Source organism: Argopecten irradians, chromosome 9, assembly GCF_041381155.1.
Source record: "Argopecten irradians isolate NY chromosome 9, Ai_NY, whole genome shotgun sequence".
In the NCBI taxonomy this organism is placed as follows: domain Eukaryota; kingdom Metazoa; phylum Mollusca; class Bivalvia; order Pectinida; family Pectinidae; genus Argopecten; species Argopecten irradians.
In genome coordinates this window covers 41936725-41943283 of record NC_091142.1, presented here as the reverse complement: position 1 = coordinate 41943283, position 6559 = coordinate 41936725, and the positions used below count along the sequence as shown (strand labels likewise).

The 6559-nt window shown below is 32.1% G+C and overlaps 1 long non-coding RNA gene across 1 annotated transcript; it reads right to left on the bottom strand.

Moving 5' to 3' along the window:
* Positions 1 to 694: 694 nt before the first annotated feature.
* On the bottom strand, positions 695 to 3155 carry LOC138332373 (uncharacterized). Its single transcript, XR_011209824.1, has 4 exons — positions 2760 to 3155; positions 2142 to 2212; positions 1491 to 1558; positions 695 to 1146 (listed from the first exon to the last, which is right to left on the bottom strand). It is a non-coding gene; the product is annotated as an uncharacterized lncRNA (long non-coding RNA).
* Between the last annotated feature and the right edge of the window lie 3404 nt (positions 3156 to 6559).

Below are 6559 nucleotides of genomic sequence, written 5' to 3'. Positions count from 1 at the left end.
TTTGAGACATTCATAAATTTTCATAACTAAAACAATTTTGTGATGAAAAAGTACTCTATGAAAGGTTGTGTACCCTAGCAACCACTTTCAAATATTCCCCCTTCACATAACTGAATACTTCATAGCAATACAATTGCATTTTCATACATAGGAATGCTCAAATTTTGTGGTTTCTAAGTTATTTTAATCAAAGATCTCAATTTTTATATTAAATTATTAGCATCAAGGGGATATATGAATGTAAATTTTATATATATGTAAAACAACCACTGATAACAGGGCTGAGGTCTTTGGTCACATGACTTCCAAGATACCTGTTTGGAGGTCAGTGATTTTTATCAATGTACTATGTCTTCCCTCCATTTCCTAAACCTGGTACATACCTTAATGCCCCTGGCTGCTTAAAGGAAATTAAATTAAATCAAACTTAAAAACCATAAGAATTCCACATAAAAATCTAATAGAAGCAAGTAAATAACAAATATTGTTTATGAATTATTTCCCATACAAGTATGTAAGTTTGAATTGAATTCCATTCCAAGATCAGAAAAAAACATGTAATGGCACTCTATGATGACAACAGACAAAGCACAATAGCAAATTGGTATCCAGTCTCTGATGCAACATCATTTTATAGATTATCTTTTATAAAAAATCATCTTTTAAAATTTATTAAAAGTATGTATCCTAAAATGATGATTAACAACATCAATTCCTGTAATATTTGATTTATTCAAAAAAGAAAGAAAGAACAGAACTTGAGCATGCATAAAGCATTAAAACTATCACATTGTATTATCTATACATATCATAGATTACAGACTAAAAATCCAACATTTAATCATAATGTTTTGTTTCTAATATCCATGAAGAAATCAATCTTTCAACACTGAATGTTGAATGATTACCAGCAACACTCAATCAACTAAGACATCTCTTAATAGTTTCTGTAAACATATTTCCATAATTAGCTGCAGTGCACAAGGCTTGAGTTATGTCCCCTGAAAGCTGCAGATTCAGTTCTCAACATATGCAGACGACAGGAACAACAGTTCAACTTCTTTTGAAAGCACAGACATAGTGTTCCTTATCACAGTTTGCAGTTGGTGACATGGTCAGTTTATTTACCAATCATGGAGCAGTGTCCTAAAATTCAATCAAGGGACATCATTATACAATAGGTACATGTAACAGGATACTGATGGCTCAAAAACAAGTTAATCTGTCTCAGTAAGCATCCATATATGCCTTTTATCCTTTGAGACGCATTCTTATGTCTTGATTCACATGTAAAAGACTTGCAAGATCATGCAAAATGGAATACAAATCACCAGTAGTATGGGGGCATTTTTACAACTTCAACTGTTTTTCAGAAAAGGGAGTGGCGCTTATAGGGGGAGGGGGGCACTTAATTACGTACATATATATATTTACAGATTGCTGCCTTTTGTATGATTTTGACCTAATAGATTGTTTTCAAATATACACACCTCTAACAACATGTGAAAGTGCTTTTGTATTGTCCCTCTTCTGCCAATCTCTCCTCGAATCTTGAATCCTGATAAAATAAAGATGGGTTTGTTACATGACAATTTTATCGATTTAATCATTCTCATAAATTGTACTGGTCTATTATATGAATTATACAAAATCCACACAAAATGGTAAATGGATACACTGTTATTGTACATTTAATCAAAATTTTGAATTCATTGTGACAGGCATTTTTTTTATCTAGGATGTACATGAAGAAAATAGATTTCTTTTATAATATTTTATCCCTTCAATCTTGATTGTGGATCAAGATAATTCATTTGAACTGAAGTCCATGACCAGTATGCTACAGATCAATACATACAATGAAATGTACATTGTAGGTCAAATTAATTATGAACCCATACATGTATCTTTTTATTATGACTTGGTAATGTAGAAAAGTATAATTATATAACAGTAACTGACAATATTACCCACACAGACACATGATTAAACTTGTGTTCACTTTATATAATTCATTCATTCATTTATTTCAAAATTTCATATTGACACAATTCAAATATGTATTATGATATCAACCCATATTCATATGTCAACTTTTGTACACATGCATGTTTACAAAGCTTCCTCAGAAAATCACTTACTTCATGGATATTGGATAACTGCTAGCAGATCACAAAATGTCAGCAGCTACATATGTCAGCATGTGTCACACCTATAAATTAAAAAACAAGATTATTAATTTAGATAAAAAACTAAATCAATTTAATATTTTAGAAAAAAAAGTATGTTACATGCTAATAAGCAACATGCACAAGTGACTGTACATGGTGAATTCTATAATGATGTGATGTATAATGGCATATTACAATTATATGTAATAGAACTATGTAGCTGGCCCCGAAGTGTCACTCATGAATACCCTTTATGTAGGCTTACATGTACACATAACAAATACATGTATGTACTATACATAAATGTAACAACATCTAACCTGGATATAATGTAGATAATATGTTGATGTGACTCATGTATTTTTATCTGTTTATATCTTGTTTCCCCCTAAGCAGTGCACTATTACTGCACATATAGTACACGCAGAGAAATATCTGAAATCGACACTGTCTGACTGCAAGTTATAAACAGACTGTTGATCTACTGAATTTCTTGAAATATTAGAGGATCGAAAATAATTAGGTCCAGATATGGATTATTTATTCGCTTAATTTGATTAAAGCTTAAAGATAATCAATATATCTTACCGTGTCCGCTTTGTGGTCTTCCTAATGCATGTCAGTGGATTTGTTGTGATTGTTGCTCGGCCATCGGTAGCGATTTGGCCTTCAATAAAACTTTCAATTCCCGTTTTCTATGCAATAAATCATTCTCTCATCTTCCTGTGTGTCTCAATAATCTACCTTTTTGGTTTAAACGACCTAAATTATTATCAAATGCCTCTACTCAGCATGATAATAACATACCACACACTCGTCTGGTCTTGGCGTCGATAGTGACCGCCATAACCGGAAGTACGTATCATTGTCGTAAAACGAAATATATTTTCTTAAATTCACGTTTCCTGCATGTAATTTGACTGACTTATCAATAGAGTAGTTTACTGATCAAATCAGATAAATTATAACGTGTTTTTTTGGATTTATTTTGCGAAAAAAATATACGACAATCGTGCTGGTTTACGATGCGCGCGCGCATTCAAAATCGGTCGAGCCAACTACCTTAAAAATATGACAAACAATCCACGACAATGACATCTTAATAACCCAATTTTTCAGCATTTAGGATTTCTTTATTCAAGTGTTTTGTTGATAGCAATATCCAGTTGAAAAAAATATGTATAACATAAACTGAGCGTTTGCAAATGCTTACGAGAAAGCCCTAAATCAAAAGTCATTCACAGCAGAGTTAGCGATCGTCATATAGGTTAATGAACATACCTAATTATCTCAAATCAAATTAAAACATTTACAAAATACAACTCACAATAAAGTTATAACCAGCATCATTACGGACATAAGAAACGGTATTTATAGATGTATATTTTGTAACAGCGTTAGGTTACATCACAGGAGTTTGACGTTCTGTCAATAATATATAGTATAAATATATGAAAATATCCCAGTTTTTATACAGTATATAGGAGTATGTTTTACAGAACGTCAAACTCATGTGTTTACATGTGTTCCTAAGTAAAGTTTAATGTTGAATAAGTGTTTCATTGATGTACAGCATTACATTATACACATATACCCGTCAAATGAACTATTTTATATATATCTTTTTAGCCAAAATTAACAGGATCCTAGTGAAGGCAACTATGATTTAAAATAAATTTAAATGATAATAACAAATTAGTGTCGAAGTGGGTTCATTTCAGAATGAGATAAAATACTCTTTCATATGTGAAATTTTGAAAATTTCCCTTTGTTTTCATACTATATTTGACTTAAATTTCTTATTGGCCATATTTTCATACCTTTTTGAAGAAAATCCTAGAGTGGTACGTAAATCCGATGTAATCATGATGTCACAATAGCGACATAGACGTTGCGTATTGATCTGGGAAAAAATCCACTGAAATATCAATACAATCGTACTTTAAAACGTATCGTATTTTATGTAGTTTGGAAAATTAATTATAACTATTGATGTCACTATTTTTAACTCCATCGGAGTATGAAATAAAATTAGTTTGCAAACAAAATTGTTTTCATACCCCGGTGAAGTTAAAAAAATATATTGAAAGATATGGATATTCTACCTCGGATTTACTATAGCTTCGTGTTTACAACATTTCGTGATCCCGAGGGTAGATAACTCCTATCCTCCATACATACAAACCTGTATTTATGTTAACTATGTAATGTGTATATATGACCGTATAATACCTACCTTCCTATGAGGACAGAATTTTTATAGGCTATTATTCAGTCCTTTTGACATAGGATATCTTCAATGAAAATTGATGAAATTAAAAGTATTGCATTCACGCCTTAATGCATCAGTTACACTATCAACACTGATTTGCCTCAGCTCTGCCCCATTCGGAATGATATCTTGCCATTGTTCTTGTATAACATTTTGAGTGCCACATGAATCCTCTTAGAGTGTGCCAAGCCGTGTTTTGATCAAAATTTGATTTGAAAAAAAAATATGACGTAGAACAATTGAACAATAGACCCAGCGATGACGTCACGTCTTTATCATGGCAAGCCTGGAAGTGTTATCGGCACAAAATGAATATTGTTGTACACAACTGATAAAAGTACATGTTTGTGTACAGTTCCTAGCCAAATGAATTTTTACCAAATTTGACATACCAATGGGAAATTTTCTACTCTTTCAGCTCATGATATTTGCATAGTTTCTCGTCACTGATTCTTTTGAGAAAAACATGTTTTATAAGCAAGAAAACATTTTCATCGCCATGTTTAGCATAACAAGGAAAGGAAAGTGTCAGCTTTGACCTGTCCACAAAAATAACGATATCTAAAATAATTAAACATTGGAGAACTATGCAAATATAATGGAGCTGAACATATATATGAATTTGGTAAAAATCCACTAATAAAGAGATCAGAAAACTTCAAAGATAAAATGAAAATAAAACAAATATATCAATGCGGAAAGACTTTTGACCCGATACTGTTGGTGTAGTATTTAAGGTCATGTGCTAAATGTCAATTTTCAGATATTTTAACAGAAGTTTTAAACAGAATTATATAAATCGTTGAAATAAAAAAAATGTATCGTCTCAAATGAAATTTTATTCCAAACAGAAAACCAAACAACATTTAATTCTTAAGCATAAATCCCTTAAAATTAAATTATACAACATAAACTTTATTTACTGAAGTATCACTTTTGTCCGTCGTTCTTCAGTCGTCCGTAAACATTCTTTTTACCGCTACATGCAATCCTCGGAAGGTATTTGAGGTGATCTCTTTTTATTTATATGTCTCGCTTCCTACGTACACGTATATTGTAACTTGGTGACAATAACTTGTGACTAATCAAAAAACAACATGGCTGACAGGCACCAATGCACATAATGACTTCATATGCTCAATTTCGGCTGAAACTTCTTATCACATGGTCAATTTTGCAATATATTTTACAATTGTTCTTTGTATTTACGTGATTTTATTTATTGACGGATTCTAAACAAGTTGCCAAACTTCCAGAAAATTGTCTACTCATTCATCAGTTATTTTAGCCATAGCGTATGTTTTTTTAGAAAATCGTGTCTTAAAAGCAAACATTTTCACGCTATTTGTAAAAACAAAGAAAGTTTCATTGAGTTTTAACGGTGCACGAATAATGATATTTTGAAAATGATACATCGGAAGACTCAGGAAATAGTATGATCTGAAAGAGCTGTCAATATCTTATAACACCATTTGGTAAAAATCCGTCGATATATAAAGCCATTGTTAAAGCCACGGAGCAAACAATCGCGTCGCCATTATTCCGTCGATCCGATCTTATTGAGAGCAAAAATGACGTTGCAGAATAGTTATATGACGTCATCGCTATTGTTAAACTGTTGAATTTCAGAAAGCCTATAAAAAGTCCCTTTGGCACTCAACTGTAGTATCACAGAGCCTATATGGCACTCTAGGGGTTAATACAGCTCATATTTATAAATAATGAATTAAGACTTGTCGCTAACTCTACAGTTTATCATTTGGAAGCAGGTAGATTTCTGACTAGTTGTTTGTGAATTAGATAATTTAAAGAACATTGAAAATATACTACAATTATAGTAACAGCGACAGAAATGTTATATCTGTATCACAGTTTGATTTTTGTATCTATGGTCGCTTTCTCTGAAAGTTACGTTTTCAACAGAGTGCAGAGCGCTGTTTTATCAGAGTAGAATCTGCATATTATCAACTCAATTACCGGAATCACGAGTACAATCATGTGCACATGCAAATGCATATTACTGGGCGATGGATGTGTGACTTTCTCCTTCACAGAACAGGACACCGAGTGTATCACCTACTCACAACTGATGATCAGTGAGGCTCAGGCTCCTGTC